This window comes from Malania oleifera, chromosome 5, assembly GCF_029873635.1.
Source record: "Malania oleifera isolate guangnan ecotype guangnan chromosome 5, ASM2987363v1, whole genome shotgun sequence".
In the NCBI taxonomy this organism is placed as follows: domain Eukaryota; kingdom Viridiplantae; phylum Streptophyta; class Magnoliopsida; order Santalales; family Ximeniaceae; genus Malania; species Malania oleifera.
The window spans coordinates 112,129,845-112,157,248 of NC_080421.1; the positions used below are offsets into that span (position 1 = coordinate 112,129,845).

Consider the following 27,404-nt stretch of genomic DNA (forward strand, 5'->3'; position numbering starts at 1 on the left):
AGGAGAACCTGAATGCTATGATGAAGCATGTCAGGAAAGAGATAAGAACAAGTGAGAGCTTGCAATGAAAGACGAGATGAAGTCTAACTCCAACAAAACATGGGAACTAGCTAAGTTGCCCAATGGTAAGAAGGCTCTTCACAACAAATGGGTTTACAAGATCAAAGAAGAACATGATGGATCTAGGAGGTACAAGGCTGGGTTGGTAGTTAAAGGCTTCAAGCAGAATGAAGGAATTGACTACACTGACATCTTTGCACCAGTTGTGAATCTGACAACCATCAGATCTGAGTATTGTTGCCACATAGGGTTTACATCTTGAACAGTTGGACGTGAAGACAACATTTCTTCATAGTGATCTTGATGAGGAAATCTATATGCAATAGCCAGAAGGTTTCTCAGAAAAAGGTAATAAAATCTTGTATGCAAATTGAAAAAGAGTTTGTATAGTCTCAAACAAGCTCCTAGACAGTGGTACAAGAAATTCGATAGCTGTATGTAAAGGAACAATTTTCAGAAGTGCAATGCGGACCACTGCTGCTATTTCAAAAGGTATCGTGCTAGTTATATTATTCTTCTGTTATATGATGATAATATGCTAGTCGTAGGATTAGATATAGAAGAGATCAGAAAATTGAAGCAGCAACTATCAGAGGAATTTGATATGAAAGACTTGGGTCCTGCAAAGCAAATGCTTGGGATGCAGATCTCTAGAGATAAGCAATAAGGCACGTTGCAGTTATCTCAGTCAGAGTACATCAGCTATGTTTTACAGAGGTTCAACATGAGCAGCGCCAAGGTTGTAAATACACCATTGGCAGGTCATTTCCGTCCCTTAAAAGATCAGTCTTGTCACGCCCCGAACCTCGAAATGGGACCCAAGGGTGAAAATGTAACCTAACCTGTCCCTGTATCATACAAATCATCCACGGATACAGTATAAAGGATGAGGGTCCGACCCCGTAGGGTTCCTAGGCACCCTAAACACATCCAAACACAATCATATACGCAGCGGAAAAAGGTCACTCTATATATACATATGCAGTACCATACCAGAGTCTATACAAGAGCAAAGACAGACTCTATCATACAACATACAACTAGGTGCCCAACACACCCCAAAATGGCAACCCATCAAAACACAATCCTAGCACTTACCCAAGCGCTAACCGTAATACACCGGCCACTACGCTCCCCACACCAGGACGCTAGTTCCGGTTACTCGAAGGACCTGTAAAAATGTACGTACAGTAGGGGTGAGACACCTCTCAGTAAGGAAGAACATAGGTTATATCGGTGTGTGGCATTTGAGTGTTATCATGATACAACATACATGCGGTTAAATGCAGTCCAGTACTAGTTTACACAGTGCATACACGCACATATACACATGATCAGCAATCCCGGTGTGGTCACACTCATCGGCCTGAAGCCGCCCCGCGACATACGGCGTTGGCCCATAGCCAACCAGGGAACACGGTGCCACCGGCACATGGCTAGTCCCCCACTCCCATGGCATCATACCGGCGCTAACTGATGGATCCACACCCTTCGGCCCGATCTGCTGGAATAGGCTCATGTCGTCGGATATAGAGTCGGACCTCTGCCAATCTATGGCCAGCGATTTCATACGCCCTCGGATATAGAGTCGGGCACTCTCATTACCTGGAACAATTTCGGAATTGCGTTCCTAGTAGCATTTCAACATATCACACACACACATACATGCTCATATAACCAAACAAATCACACCCATTTGGTAATCTAAAATCATGGTTTTCCAAACACATACATTTTAAACAAGTCAAGACACGACCATCCCCATAACACAGTATAAATCAACATATACGCTCGGTTTCCAACAAAACCATGGATGCAGCCCGTCGCCCCCTTTTTCCCAAAATTGTAATCATGAAAAACTCATAGTTTTCCCTATTAGATCCACCCAAATGAGTAGCCAAAACACACACAGGACCGTGGACCATAGCCCCATTGAGTCCGATTTTGAAAATAACCGATATAAATACAATTCCCCTTACCTTTTCCCTGAATAGCAAATTCCAAACTTTAAGGCTCCTAAACAGCGAACCAAGTTCCAAAACCTACAAATCACAATACAGAACATACTCATAAGATTGTTCCCTACAAAACTATCGGATCAGAATTGAAAACCGAGCCTTACCTCAATTTTAAGCCGAAACCCAAAAATTTTTTGGAACGGGATTCCGATTCGTAGAACTTGTAGAGAATCCTTCCATGATCCTCGTGGTAACTTTAGATTCACGATTCCAATGAAGAACGACGAAGAAATCTAGAAAGATAGAGAATAGGGAGAGTTCTAGAGAGAAAAAAAGAGAGAGAGAGAGAGAGAGAGAGAGAGAGAGAGAGAGAGAGAGAGAGAGAGAGAGAGAGAGAGAGAGAGAGATTTGAAATTTCTTAATGGTTAAGCAATGAAATTTCTATTTATAGCCCGTTCAACCCGGGCAAACTCGTTGACGAGATGGTGTCCTCATCAACGAGGCTCTATAGTCCTCTCGTCGATAAGACGGAGGATTCGTCGACGAATCCTAATATCACTAGTTCGAGAAACTCCTTGGCTTCTCCTCGTCGAAGAGTCTCTGAACTTCTTCGACGAGACTTACATGGACTTTGTCGATGAACTCTAGCTTCGTTGACGAAATCTGCCAAATTCCCAATTTGCCCCTCCCTTATTTATTTAAATCCATTTATCACGGTTCAGGTTCTTTCAACCTCCTTTCCCTATAAAAATTTTTTTCCTCGAAATTTGCCATCTCTCATTCACAAACTCATACACGGGATACATATACACGAATACCAACAAGAAACTGGCGACTACTACAGCGCAACCCCATCAAACACATACACATATATACCCTCACTTATGGCTGAGGAATACCGTGGTTACATATACAAATGTCTCAGGAGTTCACAATACACACACTCGCGATGACTAACCACCTATCCCAACCCAAAGTAGGATAACATACAAGTGCTCAAAACAACTGTGGATCTCCGGCGTATTTCCATTTCCAGTTCTCAAGAAGCTTCCTCAACCTCGTGGTTCCACCACAATACTTTTACTAATGGTATTTCCTTAATACAAAACTTCTGAATTTTACGGTTTAGAACCTGAACATGTATCTCCTCATACGCTAAAGTATCCCTAATTTCCAACTCATCGTAGCTGATAATATGTGAAGGATCCAACATCATGGATACGTGAAACACATCGTGGACCCTCAAAAGTGCTGGAGGTAATGAAATCCTATAGGCTACCGGACCCACTCGCTTAAGAATCTCGAATGGTCCGATATACCTCGGGCTCAACTTGCCTTTCCTCCCAAATCTCATCACCCCTTTCATTGAAGCGATACGCAGAAATAGCTTACCCCCTACCTCGAACTCTAAATCATGACGACGAACATCTGCATAACCCTTTTTCTGGCTCTAAACTGATTTAATCCTCTCCCGGATCAAACCTACCTTCTCAGACGCCTGCTGCACGAGTTCAGGTCCTAACACCTAACGTTCACCAACCTCATCCCAACACAAAGGAGATCGACACCTCCGACCATATAAAGCCTCGAATGGTGCCATCCCGATACTAGATTGGAAGTTGTTATTATAAGCGAACTCTATAAGTGGTATAAACTGTATCCAACTACCATCGAAATCCAACACACAAGCTCACAATATATCTTTCAAAATTTGCATCGTTTTCTCCGACTGTCCATCAGTCTAGGGGTGGAACGCTGTACTAAAAGTAAGCTTCATCCCAGTGCCTCCTGTAAACTTGTCCAAAATCAAGAAGTAAACCTCAGGTCTCGATCTGACACAATGGACACTGGTACCCCGTGCATTCTCACAATCTCATGCACATACAACTCCGCGAGCCTACTTAAAGGATAGCTAACTTTCATCGATATAAAATGAGCAGATTTCGTCAATCTATCCATGATAACCCAAATAGCATTCTGCCCTGAAGTGCTGGCGGCAATCCGGTCACAAAATCCATGGAAATATGCTCCCATTTCCAAATTGGAATAGGCAAAGGCTGCAACGACCCTGCTGGCCTTTGATGTTCAACTTTCACCTGTTGACACATCAGACACTGCTCCACGAACTGAGCAATCTGCCTCTTCATACCAGACCACCAAAAGGTCTCGCGTAAGTCCCGATACATCTTTGTACTACCAGGATGTACTGTAAACAAAAAACAATGAGCTTCCTCCAAAATCATTCTTTTGATCCCATCATCGTTCGGAACACATAGTTTGGTCCCAAACCTCAATGCACCTCCCTCAGAGATGTTAAACTCCGTTACCAGTCCCTGCTGTACCTTTTCCCTAACCTCTGCCAACTCTGCATCACTAGTCTGCACGACCTTTATACGCTCAAACAAAGTCGGCTGGACCACCAAACTAGCAAGATAAGCCTGATGATCACCAACCACCAACTCTATACCCGACCTCTCCAAATCCCGTCTAATGTGACACTGAGTTACAACTGCAGATACAGCCGTAGGTCCTGACTTCCAACTCAACGCATTAGCTGCCACATTAGCCTTCCCCGGGTGATAACTGATCGTGCAATCGTAGTCCTTAATTAACTCAAGCCACCGTCTCTGCCTCACATTCAACTCCTTCTGTGTGAAGAAATACTTGAGGCTCTTATGATCAGTGAACATCTCACACTGCACACCATACAAATAGTGTCGCCGGATCTTCAGTGCATACACAACAACTGCCAACTCCAAATAGTACGTAAGGTAGTTCTTCTCATATTCCTTCAGTTGCCAAGAAGCATAAGCTACTACCTTACCCTGTTGCATAAGCACACATCCCAGGCCTTTCAGAGACGTGTCGCTATAAATCACAAACCCACCATCCCCCGAAGGAATGGTCAAAATCGGAGCAGTAACCAGTCGGTGCTTTAACTCCTAAATACATTGCTCACAATCACTGTTCTACTCAAATTGAACTCCCTTCCTGGTCAATCGAGTCAGAGGTTCAAATAATTTAGAGAACCCCTCTATGAACCGACGATAATAACCCGCTAGTCCTAGAAAACCCCGAACCTCCTGCACATTCTTCGACCTCACCCAATCGACCACAGCTTCAATCTTGCTAGGATCAACTGATATACCACCACCAATTACCACATGGCCTAAGAATGCAATCTGACTCAACCAGAATTCACACTTCTTCAGTTTAGCATACAGCTTCTTCTCTCGTAGAATCTGTAATACTAACCTCAAATGATCCTCATGCTCTTCCGAACTCCTTGAGTATACTAGAATGTCGTCAATGAATACCACCACGAATCGATCTAGGTACTCATGGAAAACCCTGTTCATTAGGTCCATGAACACTATCAGAGCATTCGTCAACCCAAATGACATGACCAAGAACTCGTAGTGGCCATATCTGGTTCGGAAAGTAGTCTTTGCTATATCCTCCACTCTAACCCACTGATGATATCTTAACCGCAAGTCGATCTTTAGAAAGACTTGCGTTCACTACAACTAGTCAAAGAGATCATCTATACGAGGTAAAGGATAACGATTTTTCACAGTCACCTTGTTAATCTCACGGTAATTAATACACATCTGCATCGACCCGTCCTTCTTCTTCATAAACAATACTGGAGCTCCCCAAGGCGAAACACTAGGTCGAATGAATCCCCTATCTAGTAATTCCTATAACTGCTCCTTCAACTCCTGAAGTTCTGTTGGAGCCATCCAGTATGGAGCTTTAGAGATCAGTGCCTTATCAGGCAGCAACTTTATCACAAACTCCACCTCACGATCCAGAGGTAAACCAGGTACATCATCTATAAACACATCCGGGAACTCGCAGACTACCCGAATATCCTCGAGTCTCAACTCATCCCGCAGTGGTTCCTCCACCCAAGCTAGGTACCCCTGACATCCGTCCAAGAGTACTTCTCGCCTGTAGTGCCGACAGAATTTGTGGCGTTGGACACACACACGATCCCACGAATTTGTACTCCTGCTCCCCAAGAGGTTTGAAAACTACCACCTTCCTACAACAGTCGATCACAGCATAACTGGATAATAACCAATCCATCCCCAGAATGACATTGAACCCCAACATGTCATATAAAACAAGATTTGTCGGTAGCAGCTTCCCTTGAATTACCACTGGGCAGTCTACCAACATCTTCCTACAGAGAGATACACTCCCAGATGGTGTAGTAACAAATAACACCTTGTTTATGTCGTGGGTTTTAGCCCCACATCGTCCAACAAAACTCACAGATACAAAAGAATGGGTTGCGCTCGAATAAAATAAAACAGAAGCCTTATTCAAAAGCAATAATAAGGTACCTGTTACCACGTTCCCTGTATGCTCAGCGTTTGCTGGAGTAAAAGAATATACTCTGGCCGAAACTATGTTCATTTGAACAATTCCCCGAGGTATCTGGTTGCTTCCTCGGTTCATACTAAATGCAAGCACATCTCGCATCAGTGCACGACAATCACGAAACATGTGGCCTAGCTGGCCACAGTTGTAGCAGTTACCCCCAAATGACCGGCACTCACCCTCGTGTCACCTGTGGCATCTGGTACAACGACCACTAGTCTAGCTCATCTGAGAATCCTGATGCTTGGTATTCTGAGGGTAACCCGAGCCCTTGCTCCTTTTCTTCCACGATTCCTGACGAGATCCTATCTGAGAACTAGAAGGTAATGTCTTCTTCCTCGATTCCCGATCCACCTCGTTCTCTTGGATACCAGTCTTCAATCACCGTGGTTTTATCCACCAACACCAAGAACTCACGGATCTGAAGCATACCCATCAGTCTGCGGATATCCTTCCTCAGACCCTTCTCAAACCTTCGAGTCTTCTCATACTAGCTCGAGGTCAAACATGGTGCAAAGCGGGACAGCTCTATGTATCGAGCCGCATACCCCTATACCGCCAAACTCCCTTGAGTCAGAGCAGAAAACTCATCCGCCTTTGCATCACGTATTGAAGCAGGGAAGTATCTGTCAAAGAACACCTCCTTGAAACGGCTCCCCGTCATCTCCTCAAGACTAGCTCTCTACTTCTCCAGCAGACTCACCGCAATCCACCATTGACCCGCCTCCCCAGACAGTTGGAAGGTGGCATAGAGGACTCGCTGCCTTTCAGTGCAGTGCAGGACCTCCAAGATTCTCTCAGTCTTCTCCACCCAATACTTTGTTATTGTTGGGTCAAGTCCTCCAGAGAACGTCGGGGGATGCATGTGTGTGAACCTCTCAATGGTGCACCCCGCAGCAATAGGAGAGCGTTCGCGTCTCCTCACACTCTGCCCGATCTCCCATAATACCTACCTCGTCAAACCTCGAGGCACATAAGGAGACTCATCACTCGTAGTCTCCTCGGAGCCACTTCCCAGGTCATTATCCTTGGGCTCCATTTTGCAGCACAATAGGAATCTATCAGTATCCCTACGACACATACAGTTAACACAATGCTCTACACTAATCATGTTAACTACTCCCTGCCAGGTCCAAGTCTGTCCTATCATATCGACACAAAAGTCATCAATGATCTGCGCTACTTTTATTGGAATGGTCATCCCAGGAAAAACACGAAATACCGTCAACAAATCTGGGTCTAGCAACCGAACAACCCTCAACTAACTTTACCCATATCCAACATCCTATACTCTGGTATGTACTCACAGCTAAACCTAACCAAGTCTACAAGGTCTAACAACCTGGTTAGCTCTGATACCAAGCTGTCACGCCTCGAACCCTGAAATGGGACCCAAGGGTGAAAATATAACCTAACTTGTCCCTGTATCATACAAATCATCCACAGATACAGTACAAAGGATGAGGGTCCAACCCCGTAGGGTTCCCAGGCACCCTAAACACATCCAAATACAATCATATACGCAGCGAAAAAAGGTCATTCTATATATACATATGCAGTACCATACCAGAGTCTATACAAGAGCAAAGACAGACTCTATTATACAACATACAACTAGGTGCCCAACACACCCCAAAATGGCAACCCATCAAAACACAGTCCTAGCACTTACCCAAGCGCTAACCGTAGTACACTAGCCACTATGCTCCCCACACTAGGATGCTAGTTCCAGTTACTCGAAGGACCTGTAAAAATGTACGTACAGTAGGGGTGAGACACCTTTTAGTAAGGAAGAACATAGGTTATATCGGTGTGTGGAATTTGAGTGTTATCATGATACAACATACACGCAGTTAAATGCAGCCCAGTACTAGTTTACACAGTGCATACACGCACACATACACATGATCAGCAATCTCGGTGTCGTCACACCCATCGGCCCTAAGTCGGCCTGCGACATACGTCGTTGGCCCATAGGCAACCTGCGAACACGGCGCCACCAGCATATGGCTAGTTCCCGACTCCCATGGCATCATACCGACGCTAATTGGTGGATCCACACCCTTCGGCCTGATCTGCCGGAATAGGCTCACGCCTTCGAATATAGAACCGGACCTCTACCAATCTATGACCAGCAATTTCATACACCCTCGGATATAGAGCTGGACACTCTCATTACCTGAAATAATTTCGGAACCGCGTTCCTGCTAGCATTTCAACATATCACACACACATGCATGCTCATATAACCAAACAAACCACACCCATTTTGTAAAAATCCAAAAATTTTAAAAGGATTAAAATAATTTAGAAAAAAATAATAAATAAAATAACAGATAGATAAATAAAAGGAATAGAGTGGAAAAGAAAAAAAATTAAATTAAGATAAATTAAATAATTAGTTAAATAATAATTATTACTTAAACATTATTAAATTGAATTTATTAAATAAAATGATATATATATATAATATTAATATAATCATATTAAAGTAATATGGATAAGGGTTAAAATTATAATTATATATATATATAATATTAATATAATCATATTAAAGTAAGATTGCATTTAATGCAATCTGGATCAGATTTCCAATTTGAAATCTTGATCTCTCTGTCTCGCCCAGTGTCTCTCAGCTCTCTCTCCAAATCTTTGTATCTCCTTCGTCTCTTTCCTTTCTCTTCTCAATTTCTTGACGAGTTTGCGATGGATCGGAAAACGGAAGGTGCTATTGGATTTCTGGTTCCGCTGCTGACATTTCTACTGGAGCAGATTTTTCATGAGAACAGCTTAGGTACTGCTCCTGGGAAAAGGTAATTTTTTCCCATTTTCTCAATTTCGTTGTTAATATGCTGTTAAATCGACGATCGGGTACCACCACGTGCTCCTAGTCGTCGTCGTCGTCATTTTGACATAAGTAATTTTTCAATTGAGATTTTCTTGACCCTACTCCAAAGCGAGAGTGGGATTTGAGAAATTTGGTAATTTGGCTATATTTAAGGGTATATTTATTTATTTAGAATTTATGGGTTTAGAAAATATTAAAATAATATTTTATTCAAGATTAATTACATGGAACTAGAATTTTTGATTCAGGATCCGGGTGAGCGCCGCAGGTATTTTTCTAGAGTCCCTGTCGGTGTAGTTCGAGAATTCAGGTAAGAGGAAAATTTATATATTAAATCAGGTTTTTCTTGAATTAAAAATGACTATGTATTATTTATGTATATATGTTTTTATGTGGGTTTCAAATGTCAGCTATAAAATTTATGTTTTCTAAGCCTAGGATTGTCGATATAGTTATGTATATGTGAAAGTGAACGAATGAAAGTGAAAAGAATTTTCTGATGAATTAAATAAGAAATGAAATGTATTTTGAGCATGTAAATGTTAAATGTTGGTTGGCTTATTTTATGAGAAATATGTATGAATTTTAATACTAAATTGTGTGGCATGAGAATCTGTGCAAATTATATGTTAAATGTATGAAATGCAAGCTAAGTAAGTAAAACAATGAGAATAAAATATGATATGGACAATGTTGCTTGTATATGTTAAATACAACCATGTAAAGGTACGACAGCTGAAAGTCGGGTTAGTAGATTCTAGCGCATTTCTATGTGGACTAACAAATGACGGCTAAAGAGCGGCTATAATACGAATGAATGAAATGAAAGTATTATGAAATGAAATGACAAGGAATGACAATGCAATGAAATGAAATGTGAAATATGAATTATACAAATGGGAAAAAGTCACTTAAAGTGAAACACAATGAAATATTAAGTTATGAACATGAAAGGATGTGAATGAATGAATAAAGATAGAAAGAATGGTGTATTATGATATTAGAAATATGTACATACGTAAAATATGTTATGATTGGGAGGGGCGTACCTTTCACCTGAGGGCTTGCTGAGTAAGATGAGTGCACTAATAGTTACAGATGTGGCAGTAGCCGCATAACGTACTAGGGCAGAGGGAACCTACTTGTATGGGCGAGTAGATTTCCCTATCCTTAGGTCCTTTGCCGGTAAACTATTGTTGAACTGTGTGAGCACGAGATTAATCTTACACTTGAGGGCAGACTGAGTAAGGTGAGTGCTCTGGTAGGTTTTAATTGTAGGGTTACCTAAGTATCAGAGCAGAGGGGTGCTACTTGTATGGGCGGGTAATTACCTCTATCCTTGGGTAATCTTGTGGGTTAAATATTTGCGTGTGATTGTTTAGGTTCAGAAAACGATTTCAATGTTATATGATGATTTGAAAATGAAATAAAAATGATATCTATTTATCTCATGTTGGCCACACGCTGTTTTAATATGTATGTTTCTTCCCTTACTGAAATGTGTCTCACCCGAATATGATTATTTCTTTTTCAGGACATCCCCGAGGTCAAGCTTAGAGAGCTCGAGGTTTTTAGCCTTCTGAGGATTGTATAAAGAGAAAGGGTATATTTTTATATACTTTGGGGGAATGTAAATATTTATGTTTTAAGCCTGTTGAGAACGGAATGGTTGTGAAAATACTGAAATGCTTTTGGAGATGTATGTATATATGGAAATACAGGTGTTGGATGGATACTTTGGATTATAGATAGAAAATAGAAAACTCTGGTATATTATGTTGACTCTACGAGTCCAATCCTGTTTTGATAATGACAAATCACTTGGTATTTGATCTGTGCATCGAGTTTGTGAACAGGAACTATATTAAGCATGCACCAAAAGATAATGAGTCATGGAATCCTTCAAGTAAACCTTACATATCTTGGCAAGTACCATGGAACTCAAAGAGTACAAGAATCAAGATACAAGCGGCAAAGTTCAAGAATCTCTTGGGAATGGGTATTTAGAGCTTATGTATTTACATTGTCATATGATTTATTTTGAAGCTCAAATATAACTTAGAGTGATTTTAGGTTTCATGGATTTCATGTATATCATTAGGGAACTTGTATGAACTTAGAAATGTTTTCAAATCATTGAAAAAAATGTTTTATAAAAGACCCAAGAAGAGAATCAAAGTAGATTTTTAACTTAGAAAAGAAAATTTGAGAAATAGGGGAGTTCGGTCGCCTGAACTTTACTTTAATAGCCTAAAGAATAAGTTCGGTAGCCTAAAAATTAAGTGCAGTCGCCTGAAGAATTAAATGGGAAAGACAGAACCTGGTAGAGGTACTTCGGTCGCCTGACCCTAGAACCTCAGGCACCTGAAGTTGTCACTTCAGGAGCTTGAACCCCAGTTTGGTTGCCTGAACTTGCGGGAAAACCTAAAAAATTAGATTTTTATTAAAAACACGCGAGCTATCTAATTGATCCAACGCCTGAGATCAATCCTAAGGGTCATACACTATATATATATATATATATTAAATGTCTAAACCCTAGAATGAAAGAGAGACACACAAGAAAGAAAAGAACACACCTTGTTGAGAGAACGTTGAAAATCTACTCTTTGTGCTATACGATTGCTTACTTCTCAATCCCTATTCTTCAAGCTTGAGCAAATCAACTCAGAATCTCAAAGGGAACTTGATCACTCTACTGTACTTCAATCTAGTATGGAGGTTTGATCTTTCAAGTTTATATTCTTAAGAAATTCTTATCTCATTGCTTGTTCTTGACTAAGTATTGAAAAGTTTTGATCTTGAGTGCATCAATTCATATAAAATATATTTTTTGAGAAGATCATTACTTGAGAAAACTAATTTAACTTGGTTGATTGATTTTTGATTCAAGTGGGTGTTCTTCAAAGGATTTATATTTTGATATATTAAAGCTTGATTAAATATCCTTGGTACTTATAACTATATTTCTAAATTGAGGGATATTTTCTGAAAAATATTATTCTCAGTTTGTGATAGAATACATGGAATAAAGATTTGTGATTTTGATTAAGCTTGTATTCAAGACAAAGAATTTGTTAACGAGTTCACTTCAAACATACTTTTGCATCTTTATAAAAGTGAACCAAGAACCCTAGTTAACTCCGAGACATTTCAAATATATTTTAACTTGGGAGTTTTGAATAAATCGGGATTTGTGTGTTGATGTATAATCATTCATAAAACGATTGTATCGTTTTTCATACATTCACGAGCTTCAAGTTATATCATATGTTAATGTGTTAGGAATTTGAATTGTACTCACAAGCTTTCGTTAGAAGCATTGTTTTGAGTGTTATTTTACAGATTCTATTGTATACACGATTCAGTGTATCAACCAGTGTGTGAGGAGAGAACTGTATCTCTTGTAAGCAGCGGATTAGGAGGAAGCTGTGCCTTTTGTAAGCAGCGGAGTAGGAGGGAGTTGTACCTCTTGTAAGCAGCGTATTAGGAGGGAGCTGTACCTCTTGTATGCAGCGGATTATAAGGGAAGTTCCGTCCCAATTTAAGGAGCAGGGATTATAGTGGAATCCTTGAGTGGGTTACTCAAGGCGAGGACGTAGGCCGGGTTGGCTGAACCTTGTAAAATCGCGTTTGTCTTCTCTCTTCCTTTTACTTCTTATTTTCCGCATTATATTTAAAATCAAGTATATTGCATACATAGATAGGATTGCCACACTCATACGTAATTGAGCAACTAGAAGTAGTTAGTAAACTTATAAGAAGTGTGTGAAAGAAAATTAAGTGGCTTAAATTTTTTATATCCAATTCACCCCCCCTCTTGTGATTACACCTTAATCAACATATTATCGTATTGTGGTATATGTTATATGGAGATGATGTTTATGTTTTCCGCTACGTATGTATGTTATGGATTATGATTTATCAGGATATTATCAAGTATAACGCACCGGACCTGAGTTTAGGGGTTCGAGGTGTTACACATTTGGTAATCTAAAATCATGGTTTTCCAAACATATGCAGTTTAAACAAGTCAAGGCATGGCCATCCCCATAACACAGTATAAATCAACATATACGCTCGGTTTCCAACAAAACCAGGGATGCAGCTCGTCGCCTCCTTTTTCCTAAAACTGTAATCATGAAAAACCCATAGTTTTTCCCGTTAGATCCCCCCCAAATGAGTAGCCAAAACACACACAGGACTGTGGACCACAATTCCACCGAGTCTGATTTCGAAAATAACCGATATAAACATAGTTCCCCTTACCTTTTCCCCGAGTAGCAAATCCCAAACTCTAAGGCTCCTAAACAGCGAACCGAATTCCAAAACCTACAAATCATAGTACAGAACATACTCATAAGACTGATCCCTATAAAACTACCGGATCAGAATTGAAAACCGAATCTTACCTCGATTTTAAGCCTAAACCCAAAAATTTTCGAAACGAGATTCTGATCCGTAGAACTTGTTAAAAATCCTTCCACGATCCTCGTGGTAACTTCAGATTCCTAATTCCAACGACGAACGCCTAAGAAATCTAGAGAGATAAAGAGTAGGGAGAGTTTTAGAGAGAGGGAGAGAGAGATTTGAAGTTTTTTAATGGTTAAGCAATGAAATTTCTATTTATAGCCCTCTTGACTCAGGCAAACTCATCGACGAGATGGTGTCCTCGTCAATGAGGCTCTATAGTCCTCTCATCGACGAGACTTACATGGACTTCGTCGACCAACTCTGACTTTGTCGACGAAATCTGTCAAATTCCCAATTTGCCCCTCTCTTATTTATTTAAACCCATTTATCATGGTTCGGGTTCTTACAAGTCTCCCTAGACAGATGAAGAGAAAGACTTCATGGCTAAGGTACCATATGCCTTAGCTGTTGGATGTCTAATGTATGCTATGGTTGGTACATGACTAGATATTGGCCAAGTAGTGGGAGCTGTCAGCAAGTATATGTCAATTCCAGGGAAGACACACTGGGAAGCAGTGAAGTGGATTTTGAGATATCTTCGTGGCACTATTGATAAGTGCCTATGTTTTGACAAAAGTGATCTGAAAATTCGAGGATTTGTAGATGCTGATTTTGCAAGAGAGAGTGGTCATCGCAGAAACACCACCGGGTACATATTCACTGTTAGCTCAACAGCTGTTAGTTGAATGTCATAGATACAGAAGATTGTTGTTTTATCCATTACAGAAGCTGAATATGTAGCAGTGAGAGAAGCCAGTAAAGAGATGATTTGACTTCAGGGTTTGTTAACGGAGCTTGGATTAAAGCAGGAGAGGAATGTTTTGTACAGTGACAGTCAGAGTGCGATACATTTAGCAAAGAACTCAACATTTCATTCCAAAACTAAGCATATTGGATTGTGTTGACTCTACGAGTCCAATCCTGTTTTGATAATGACAAATCACTTGGTATTTGATCTGTGCATTGAGTTTATAAACTGGACCTATATTAAGCATGCACGGAAAGATAACGAGTCATGGAAGTCATAAAGTAAAGCTGATACATTTTGGAAAGCTCCATGGAAATCAAAGAGTACAAGAATTAAGATGCAAACGATAAAGTTCAAGAACATCTTGGGAATGAGTATTTAGAACTTATGTATTTACATTTTCGTATGATTTAATTTGAGGCTCAACATAACTTAAAATGATTTTAGGATTCATGCATTTAATGTATATCATTAGGAGACTTTCATGGAGTTAGAAATATTCTTAAAACCTTGGAAAGTACCTTTATAAAAGAGCCAAGAAAGAAAGTAAAATAGATTTTTAATTAAAAAAAAAAAGGAAAATTGAGAAAAAGGGGACTTTAGTAGCCAGAACTCACCCTTAGTAGCCTGAAGAATTTCTTCAGGGGCCTGAAGATTAAGTTTGGTAGCCTGAAGAATTAATGGGAAAACATAGCAAGTTGACCAAGGCACCTCGGCCGCCTGACCCTGGAACCTCAGGTGCTTGAACCACTTCAGGACCCTGACCCTGCATCCCAAGTTAAATTTTCAAAGGGTTAAGGAATTTCGATCACCTGGGCTTTCACCCTCAGGCGCCTAAACTTGCTGGAAACTTAAAATTGTGATTTTTATTAAACGAACTCACAAGCTATTTCTTTGATCCAATGGCTGAGATTAATCTTAAGGGTAAGACACTATACATACTGACTATCTAAACCCTAGAACAAAGCTAAGACACACAAGAAAGAGAAGAACACATCTTATTGAAAGAATATTGAGAAACTTGCTCTTATTGCTATACGAGTGCCTATACTTCAACTTCTACTCATCGAGTTTGAGCAAATCAATTTAGAATGTCAAAGGGATCTCTCTTATACATCTTGATTGTCAACTTGGTATTAAGGTTTGATCATTCAAGTTATTATTTTCAATAACTTCTCATCTCATTACTTGTTATTGAACATCATTAGAAAAGTTTGATATTGAGTGTGCACATACATATAAAAATTGTTTTTGAAAAGATCATTACTTGAGAAAGTTGTTTAGCTTTCGGTTGATTGGTTTTTGATTCTAGAGTATATATACATATATACATATAGTGTTCATAGAGCTTATTATTAAAAAATCTATTTTTGATTAAATATTAAAAGGTTGATCTTGGATATGCATATACATATACATATTTATTTTTTAAACACGATCATTACTTGATTAAGGTTGTGTGATTGATTGAATGGTTTGATTCAAGTGTGTATTAAGTTAAAAGATTCATATTTTAGATATATTAAAACACTTGAATATATATCCTTGGTATTTATAAATTTTTATCTTATTGAAGGATATTTTGTTTGGAAAACCTTATACTCAGTATTTTGATCTTTGAATTACATTTCATGTACATTTACATATTACAAAGATCGAGTTGTGATTAAATATTTGATAGAAAGCTTTTTGAAATAGATTGATAAAATATTCAAGATAATGCTTTTATCAAGTTCACATTAGACATATTTGTGCATCTTTACAAAGCGAACTAGAACCCTAATATACACCAAAGCATTTCAAATATTTATTTACTTGGGAGTTTTGGTTAAAGAGGGATTTGTGTGTTGAAGCATATCATACATAAACGATTGTATCGTTTTCATATATTCTGAGCTTCAAGTTACATCATATGTTAATGTACTAGGACTTTGAATTGTACTCACCAGCTTTTGTTAGAAGCAACATTGAGTGTTTGCAGAATTGAGCCTAAATTGTAAACACGGTTTGGGTTGTGAACCGGGTGTGAGGAGGAAGTTGTACCTCTTGTAAGCAGCGGATTAGGAGGGAGCTGTACCTCTTATAAGCAGCGGATTGTAAGGGAAGCTCCGTCCCAATTTAAGGAGCAGGGATTATAGTGGAATCCTTGAGTGGGTTGCTCAAGGCGAGGACGTAGGCCAGATTGGCTGAATCTCGTAAAATTGTGGTTGCATTCTCTTTTCCCTTTTTATTTTTTTATTTTCTGCACCGTATTTCAATTTCCAGCTTGCTTGTGTATGTTGAATAACTTTACACACATTTAATTGGGTAAAAAGGAATTCATTGATTTAGTAATTTAAATCAACATCAAATTCTAGCCATTAATTAGTTAAATATAAAAATAGGAATTGATTGGTAAATAAGTTTCAAATTTTTTTTTTTTTTAAATACCCAATTCACCCCCCTCTTGGGATTACACCTTAATTAACAAATTGCGTTACCATTTCGTCAGATCTTTGATAGAGGGCGGTATGTTGATATTTGAAAAAATCCAAGGTAGCAGAAATCCAGCAGATATGTTAACTAAGGTGGTGACTATAGAGAAGCTGAAGTCTTGTTCAAATTCTATTGGTTTTCATGCCCGAAGACATATTTTGAGCACATCATTTATTCATGATACTGGTTGAGGAGGCGTCTTCGTCTCCAAGTGGGAGTTGTTGTTGCCGGAGCCAAAAGACACTAAGTTGGAGACACGCGTGAGGAGATAAAGTTGCTGAGCTGGAGACACGCGTGAGGAAAGTTGCAAACTGGACATTTATCCACCATTTATCTCATGATTGTAAACCTCCCAAATTTGTTAGTTAATGTATTTAATTGTAATTTAAATATCAGCCCTATAAATAAAGAGTTGAGAAATGTAATATACACAAGAGAGGCACAAGAGAAGCTTAGAGAGCAGAGAGTAGAAAGAGAGGAGGAAGAAAGTGAGAGGAAGAGAGAGTTGTAATTTTTCGAAGAATAGTGAATTTTTGGTGTGTGCTCTGTGGACGTAGGTCGATTTTGACCGAATCACGTTAAATTTCTAGTGTCACATTTTTCTAATTGCTCATAGATTCCTAACATGACCATCGGAATTTTACTGGCTTACCAACGCTTAGTGGAAATCAAACATGCAATTTTCAAAAAAAAATTGAAAATTAATCCATTGTTGTCATAAACAAAGAGACGAGGGTCTCTTTGCCTCCATCACATTTTACTTCCAATATTTACTTAATGATTAGCACAATGTTAAGTAATAAACTATGATTTCTTTAGTAGTAGATCTCTTTGAAAATGAATATACTTTTATGATCTGTAAGGGTCAATCTAAAATGTCGGTCTTAGTTTAATAACAATTTGTTTATGTTGATTGCTTCGTTGTTTAACCGAAGTGCACTCTAAATGAGATAAATATGGTTTAAATAATTTTTATCCGTTTCCAAAGGGGTTGTTTGGCGAATATTGAGTTTTATCCAACGAATATCTACAAACTTGTTAACAACTAATGTTAAATTCATTTATAATTTCATGTATATGCTTATCAGGCATCATCTAATTAACATAAGACCTTTAGTCAAAACCCAATACCACACTCCCATAGCCTTAACTCTCTTGCACCTTCTGGGTTTGCTTATGCTCCTATTAAAACTTAAGCCTGAATGCTTAAATCTCGTGATCAAAATAAAACCCTATTTCCATGTTTTGAAAAAAAAAACAAATTATAATGTTGTGATTGTTTATTAAATGCTTAACAATTCGCTATAATTACTAGGTACTATAAGTTTTTGCTTTGTGATTGGTTATTAAAAGTTTAATAATTTATTAAGTTATTGTTTTTAAAATAATTTAAATTATTATATTACAAAATAAATTATTTACTAGATCGTAAAAACAAAAAATCATACTTGGGATAGGGATGACAAATTATTTGCCATCTATCACGAATTATCCAATCAGAACCATCATAAATTTGCTACTTAATTGAGTTGAATGTGTTACAAATTTTTCATTGAACAACAATCTGCCCAATTCATTAGAAATTGACTGACAATCAAATCTGTTTTAGCAGTTCTACTATTTATTATTTATATAGATGTTTTACTTTTTGATCAGTCATCTTTTTTTTATAGGCTTTACTAGTTTATTTTTTGCGCTCTGTCGTTTGAAACTTTGTATTCTTTGATTTTTTTTCTACAAATTATATCAAAATTATATATGTTTTGCACATTATAATTATGCTTACTAAATTAACTATGAAAAAAATTTTATCAACAAGGTAAATTAAAATGATTTACTACAAAAATCAAATAGGAAAGTTGAGTAAAATTTGTATTGACGAAAAAGAGTCAATGTTTTTGTAAAACAATCAAAATAATTTTTTTAAATTTTTAAAATTTTTTTAAAAGACACGTGCATCGCTGTAATCACTTACTACTAACTCACGAACTTTACCATTCAGAAAAAAAGAGATAGTGATCGGGTTGGGCCAATTGGGCAACCCGTGGGGTCAACCGGGTCAGTCTGACCCGCTCTGAACTAAAAATTGAAAGGAAGGGGCTACGTCCCGAAGCGCCTCCCTTTCTTGCCCCAAAACCCTAGGAAGCTTCCATAGCTGCAGTCTGCAGGCGCCTTGCACCGCTGTGACAACGAAGCTGCCACCGATCGTCGACGGCCTTCCCTTGTCTATTACAGGTATGCCGATCTCCACTTCTCTTTCTCTCTTTCCAAACTCGCAGCCATGGCCACCGGCAGGCCGCCATGTGCGACTTGCTATATTCTCCAGGAGCAGAGCCTCGTCTACGTCCTATATGGATCTTCATCGCCGAGCTAATCTTCACCGTCCCCGAGTCATCTCATCTTTCTCATCCGGGTGTCGAGTACGATCTCTATGTGGCAGGTGTCGCTGGAGATCAGGGGCGGGAAGGTGCTGTCGAGGGTGAAGAAGAAGGGGCTGAGAACTGTAGTTATTGTGAGAGGGTAGAGAAACGTTGTGAGGTATACAAAATGTTGTGATATTAAGCTGATTGCTTATTCTAATTTTCAGATTTCAATCAATTATAAACAAACCACAATAAGAATCTGATTTTATCTAAGCATCAACCACAATCACACCTAAACTAAAGCCTATTTATTTCAACGTGCGCGTGTTTGCCAAGCCTGATCAAGAAAAATATTTATTCACTAAATAATATTCAGTAAAGCCACAATAAATTCAGCAAAACATAAACATGCCACAATCACAAACCACAAGAACACATTTACGTGGTTCAGCCCAAAAATTGGCCTACATCTACGACAGGAACTCACCTTCGGAGACGCTATGTTAAATTGGTGGAAATAAATACAAGTACACAGATTTACCTTTGCGACTTACCGATCTCCTCTGTAAATCAACCCAAGAAAACCCCCTTTTCGTCCCTGTGAAGAACCCTAGGTTTCTTCCTATCTTTCTCTTTGATTTCCCTAAAAGAAACCCTCTCAAGGCCTAGGCTGTGCTTACCTTCCCCTTTCCTGTGTGTGAACCTCTGCTGGAGGCTGGAGATCCCCAACGCCGAATCACGCTCCTCCTGTCATCTCCTTTTCTCGTGCGCCCCTTACTCTCTTGCACGGCTGAAGGAACTCTCGGCTCTAGGTGCTCTCTCGGTTGTGGGTGCTCTCTCGACTGTGGAAGGGGAAGACGTCTCCTCCGCGTTGAACCTGATCTGAAGCTTCCAAGAATTGAAAAAAAAAAACCCCCACCCCCTGCTTTGTTTTTCTTTTCTATTTACAATTCAGTAAATTACATCAATGCCCCTCCACTAACAAAAGTGAAAGCACAGCCGCTGACGACCTAGATTTTCTTTAAGCTTGACACTCCAACAATTCTCCACCTTGGCAAGCTTGTGACCCTTGCACCTACTTAGCATCTCCTATGACTGTTCTTGCAAAACAAACATTAGCAACTTCTAAAGTTAATCAAGTTTGAACAATGTTCAAACGTGGATTTAGGTACTGCTTTAGTCATCATATTAGAAGGATTATCCTCTGTTGGAATTTTTCTTACTTCTATTTCACCACTAAAAATAATATCTCTCACAAAATGCAGCCTAACATCTATATGTTTGGACCTATCATGATAAACATGATTCCTAACCAAATGAATAGTGCTTTGATTGTCACAATAAATTATAACGGTTCCACTATACATTCCTAACTCTAAACACAGTCCGTTTATCCATATAGCCTCCTTAAAGGCTTTAGTCAAGACAATATATTCAGCCTCCGTGGTAGACAAGGCTACCACCGACTGCATGTGTGATTTCCAACTAATAGCACTACCTAAAAAAGAAAAGACCATACCAGATAAAGACTTCCTGGTATCTAGATTTCCAGCATAATCAGAATTTACATATCCTTTTAACCCTATTTCACAATGCATATCCCTTTTTCCAAATATTAATCCTTACTGTTTTGTTCCAGACAAGTATTGAAAAATTTGTTTCAAAGCATGCCAATGTGTTTTTCCAGGTTTGCTCATAAATCTATTTATTTGACTTACAGCATAGGATAGATCAGGTCTAGAACATACCATAGCATACATTACACTACCAACCATACTAGTATAAGGTATTCTATTCATAAACAGTGACTCATTTTCAGTTTCAAGACACTGTTTTCTAGATAATTTAACATGCTGTGCAATAGGAACAGAAGTAGATTTAACATGATTCATTCCAAATCTTTTTAATACCTTTGAAATATAAGACTTTTGAGACAAGTAGAGAAGCTTTTTATTCCTTTCTCTAGTTATTTCCATACCAAGTATTCTTTTAACAGGTCCTAAGTCTTTCATTTCAAATTCAGATTTAAGCACTTGATTTAACATATCCAAGTCTCCACAAGCAACCAACATGTCATCAACACATAATAGCAAATATATATGACATTTATCACATGATTTATAATAAGCACAGCCATCATAATTGCTTCTATAGAAATCATTTTGAATCATGTAAGAATCAAATCGTTTATAGCATTGTCTAGGTGATTGTTTCAGCCCATATAAAAATTTCTTTAATAAACATACATGATTTTTATTCATTTTTGTATCAAAACCCTCAGGAGGTTGCATATAAACTGTTTCTTCTAAAGTACCATGCAAGAAAGCAGTTTTAATATCAAGTTGCTCCAAATGCAAGTCATGTATAGCAACAAAAGATAATAGAATTCTAATTGAACGATGCCTCACAACAAGGGAAAATATTTCATTATAGTCTTCCCCTTCCCTTTGTGTAAATCCCTTAGCCACTAACCCAGCTTTATACTTAGGTGGTTCAACTCCAGGGATTCCCTCTTTCCTCTTAAAGATCCACTTGGATCTTATGAGTTTTTGTTTTTCCGGTCTAGGTACCATCACCCATGTTTTATTCTTGTTTAGAGATTCCATTTCTTCTTGCATTGTAAGAATCCATTTTTCAGCCTTTTTACTATCCATGACCTCTCTAAAAGTCCTAAGCTCCACCTCAACAGAAAGAGCAAAAGCTGTCATATCAGCTTCCCCATACCTTTGAGGAGGTCTTATGACCCTCCTCTCCCTATCTCGTGCTAGAAGGTAGGTTTTACTTAATTCAAAGGTTTCTGGTTCTGAGTTTTGTTCCTCAAAATCTGCAGCATCTATTTCTAAATGGCTATGAGAAGTGGAGGGTTGCTCCACCTTAAGCTGCAGGTCACTAGTATCTGAGTGCCTAACACTTTCATTTGAATTTTCTAGTTTTCCCCCTATTTTAGTTTCATTAAAAATTACATCCCTGCTAATTATACATTTTTATTTTTCAGTATCTATAACCCAGAGCTTATAGCCTTTAACCCCCTTTGGGTATCCCACAAAAATGCATTTAATAGCTTTAGGCTCTAATTTATCAGTTCTAATGTGGGCATAGGCTACGCACCCAAAAACTTTTAAATCCTGACAATTAGTAGGCTTACCCGACCAGATTTCTTGAGGGGTTTTAAAGTTTAGAGTTGAGGAAGGACACCTATTAATAAGGTATACAACAATGGTCACCGCCTTTGCCCAAAAGGTCTTGGGTAGACCTGAAGTGGCTAACATGCATCTTACCATTTCCAGAATAGTCCTATTCATCATTTCAGCTAGTCTATTTTGTTGGGGAGTATCCCTAACAGTCCTATGTCTAGTAATGCCCTCAACTTTACAAAATTCAGAAAATTCATTTGACAAGTATTCTAATCAATTGTCTGTTCTCAGTGTTTTAACTTTTCTGCCAACTTGAGTTTCAACTAAGGTTTTCCTTTCTTTAACTTTTCAAAAGTATCACTTTTATGTTTTAGAATATAAACCCATACTTTCCTAGAAAAATTATTTATAATTGACAGAAAATACCTAGAACCATCATGAGAACTAACCGTAGCAGGCCCCCACAAGTCTGAATGTATGTAATCAAGAGTATGTTTTGTGGTGTGAGTGGACTTCTTAAAACTAACTCTAGAAGACTTACCCAAGACACATTCCTCACAGAATGACAATTCCTCAAGTTTCCTATCCCCAAGCAGCCCCTGTTTCTCTAGCTCCTTTAGGCCCTGTTGGTTAACATGTCCTAGCCTCTTATGCCACAAAGAAACCTGATTTTCTACCCTGTGATTGATAGGTGAAGCCTTACCAATCACTGTCTTTCCTTCCAAGGTGTACAACCCATTCTTTAGCACCCCTTTCATCACTACTAGTGACCCTCTACATACTCTTAGGCTACCTCCTTCAGATTTAAACGTGTACCCTGTCTTATCTAAGCTTCCAAGAGAAATCAAATTTCGCTTCAGCTCAGGTATGTACCTCACTTCTCTTAGCACTCTTTCAAACCCATCATGCATTAGAAGCCTCACTGTCCCAATACCCTGTATTTTACATGACTTATTGTTTCCTAGGACAACATGACCTCCTTCTAAGCATGTAAAGGACTCAAACCAGTTTTTCAATGGACACATGTGGAAGGAACATCCTGAATCTAATATCCATTCTTTTCCCGAATCTTTCTCAGTGACGTTCAACACTTTTGTACTATTATACCCATCTAAAACTACAGCTGCCTTACCCTTTGATTCAGAGGTGGTGGCATTGGCAACCTTTTTCCTTTCAGGGCAGTTTCTCTTAAAATGCCCTTCCTTGTGACAGGCAAAACACTTTAGTGCTTTGCTCTTAGACTTTGATTTAGACCTCTTGCCTTTTCCTTTCTTGTCCCTCTTTTCAAACCTACCTCTCACATTTAACCCTTCCCCTGACCCTGATTTAGACTCAAATATAGTGTGCAATTCCCTAGAGTGCAAAACTGCTTGCACATCTTCTAAGGTCAGCCTCTCTCTTCCATACATCATAGTTTCTTTAAGATTTTCATATGTGGAATCAAGAGAACTCAATAAAAGAATTGCCTGGTCTTCTTCATCTATACTAATATCAATATTAGCAAGATCCAAATTTTTTTTATTAAATTCATCTAAATGTTCATCAATAGATGTTCAAGGGGTCATTCTAAAGGTGTAGAATCTAGTCTTCTTATGGAGTCTATTTGCTAGGGATTTTGTCATGTACAAGCTTTCTAGTTTTGACTAAACTCCAACTGCTGTATCCTCATTGGCAACTTCCCTAAGCATTTTGTCTCCTAGGGACAAGATAATGGCACTATGTGCCTTTTGGAGGATTTCGGGCTTCACTTTGTCGGTGGAGGGTAAACTTGGTTTCCCCTCTTGTGAAGTGGAAGCCCCTTTATTTTCTCCAAGAAGAGCCTCCTCAAGCCCCTGTTGTACCAAGATGACACGCATCTTAATCCTCCATAAACCAAAGTTATTTTTTTCGGTGAATTTTTCTATTTCAAACTTAGCGGTCTCATCACATAGCCAGACTCTGATACCACTTGTTGTGATATTGAGCTGATTGCTTATTCTAATTTTTAGATTTCCATCAATTATAAACAAACCACAATAAGAATCTATTTTATCTATGCATCAACCACAACCACGCCTAAACTAAAACTTGTTCAACGTGTGCATGTGTGCCAAGCCTGATCAAGAAAAATATTTATTCACCAAATAATATTTAGCAAAGCCACAATAAATTCAGCAAAATATAAATATGCCACAATCACAAACCACAAGAACACATTTACGTGGTTTGGCCCAAAAATTGGCCTACATCCACGATAGGAACTCACCTTTAGAGACGCTATATTAAATTGGTGGAAATAAATACAAGTACACAGATTTACCTTTGAGGTTTACTGATCTCCTCTAAAAATCAACCCAAGAACGACCCAAGAAAACCCCCTCTTCGCACCTGTGAGGAACCCTAGGCTTCTTCCTATCTTTCTCCCTGATTTCCCTAAAAGAAACCCTCCCAAGCCCTAGGCTGTGCTTACCTTCCCCTTTCCCGTGCGTGAACCTCCGCTAGAGGCTGGAGATCCCCAATGTTGAACCACCCTCCTCCTGCCGTCTGCTTCTCTCGTGCGCCCCTCACTCTCCCGTGCGACTGAAGTAACTCTCGGCTGTAGGTGCTCTCTCGGCTGTGGAAAAGGAAGACGTCTCCTCCGCGCTGAACCTGATCTGAAGCTGCCAAAAACTGGAAAAAAAAACCCCCGCCCCCTGCTTTGTTTTCATTTTCTATTTACCATTCATTACATGTAAATTACATCAATGCTCCTCCACTAACAAAAGTGAAAGCACATCTGTTGGATCTCTCCAACAAATTGGACGGCCTGGATTTTCATCAAGCTTGACACTCCAACACAAAATACAGCTCAAGTCAAAGCAAAAAAAAGGCCGTACGTGGGAAGGTACCACGGAACGGCCACATGGTTCAAAATCTCGGTTTTTCTATTGCAAACTATTTTATAATTCGGATATGTCATTTGATCATCATCCCCGTTGCCAAAACCTTGATCTTGTGCAGCATCTGGCTTTGTTTTAAAATCTCATTTGATGTCTGGTGAAACAATTGAATGTGCATTTTTTTTTTTTTTCTTTTTTTTTTTCATTGTTTAGCACAGTTGGTGGCTCGCGTAGAAGCTCAGACGATGGAATAGAGCGTTCTTGCTAGTGTCCGTGATGATAATTTATTTTGACTTATTAGGCAAACTGCTTTGATTGTAACAAGACATGGTGCTGGTATTGCATCTTTTATAGAGGCATTATGACTCAGCAGTCCTCGTCTCGTCTTCATCGTCTGCTCACTCTCTTGGACAGTATCCTTGTTTTTTCTTGTGCTCTCTTTTTATGTTTATATTTCCTTGGCTTATTTTATCGGAACCCAAACAAGTGTTGAAGTCCTCCAAAGCACAATGTGCACTGCTCATGAACAACAGACACTAATTCCCAACTTTATCTCTAAGTTTGAAGTAATAAGCAACCAAAGCATCCCTGTTTGAAGCTAAAAGAAATTAGGGAATTGGTCAGCTAGGGGAATATTGCCAATATTCTCTACCAATGCTTGGTCTTTTAGTTGTAAAAGTATAATAATTATTGATAGTTATAGGGATAAAATTATTAATTATGAATAACTAAAAAAGTATTTTGGAATAATTATTGATAGTTATAGGGATAAAATTAATATTTTTGAAAGTATGAGTGACAAAATGGCTTAATGGGTCGGGTTCGGGTGAATCGTAAACAAGAAGAGGTTAAATGGGTTTAGGTTCGAGTTAACCCGTTTATTAATGGGTGACTAATATATAAACCGAAACCCGTCCATTTAATAAACGGGTAACCTTTTTAAAAATATAATTTATTTATTTTAGTTTTTTTAAAAACATTTAATATACAATGACATAGTTTTAAAAAAAAAAACACTATTTTCTATTTATTCATATCTTAACCAAAAAAAAAAAACATAAAATGTAGAAAATATTATATCTCTTTAATTAATAATTTTTTTTAAAAAATTAAAATTTTAAAAACACCTATATAAATTAACAAATACACACATTTAATTCTATATTATACACATACATGCATAAAATATAAGGTCCCACAATCAAAACAGTCTTAAAAATATAAGACGAATATAGTTAAATATTTACAGCTCTAAGCTCTCCTTGTCTTCCATGTTCCGCCCTTTCGACAGCTGCCTAATGGCAACAGTACATTGAGAAACTAAGATCAAAACTGAACTTGATAAGCAAGAAATATGGATAGAGTGCAAAAACAAAGCTCAAAGTATTCAAGTAAGTGATCAAGGCAGTACAACAAGTGCTATAAATAATTATGCAGTAGCCACACACACACACACACAAAAATAGCCAACCAAGCAAGGATTGATTCACATAACGATGGCAGCAATGATCAAATAAGCTAGGATTGATTCACGGATCGATTAATTCACAGATCGATGGCAACAAGGATCAAAGAAGTAACAAGTAAGGATCGATTCACAGATCAATTAGTTCACAAATCGAGATGGCAGCATGAATCAAAGAAGTGGCGTCTCGCCAGCTTGACCACAACCTCTGCAGTAGACTTTAGAGACTCTGCATATTAGAGATGAGAGTCTGATATGAGTGGATAGAGATGGATGATGCCTGATCGATGAGAATTTGAGAGAGTCGAGAGACGGAGAGAGATGGGCGATTGTTGATTGTAGCACAAGTGCGCAACCTAGAAGGCCAAAACGGTGAACTCTAGTCGCTTGCTCCTTTGAACCTTCATTTACCGTTTCACACTTTCACCGTTTCAATCTCAAGGTAACAAGGTTTCAGGGTTCATAGGTTCTATATAACAAGTTAAACGGGTCACCAACGAGTAACCAACCCAAACCTGTCAAACCTGTTTATTAAACAAGTTAGGTTCAGATTGACTCGTTTAGAAACAAGTCACCTTATGTTAAACCAAACTCGATTTAAACAGGTGGATCACTGATACCCATCGGGTTCTG

General features: G+C 38.6%; 1 protein-coding gene across 8 annotated transcripts in view; it reads left to right on the forward strand.

The window, feature by feature from the left end:
* The first annotated feature begins 18,981 nt into the window (after positions 1-18,981).
* Positions 18,982-27,404, forward strand: part of LOC131155683 (zinc finger CCCH domain-containing protein 1) — a 26,809-nt gene continuing 18,386 nt past the window's right edge. For 5 of the 8 annotated variants that reach the window (XR_009136874.1, XR_009136876.1, XR_009136878.1 and 2 more), the window contains exon 1: positions 18,988-19,186. The gene's annotated coding sequence lies outside the window, so the exon portion shown is untranslated. Of the gene's footprint in view, positions 19,490-27,404 lie in introns of all 8 variants that reach the window. The other 3 variants (XR_009136879.1, XM_058108988.1, XM_058108987.1) reach the window with 2 other exon arrangements.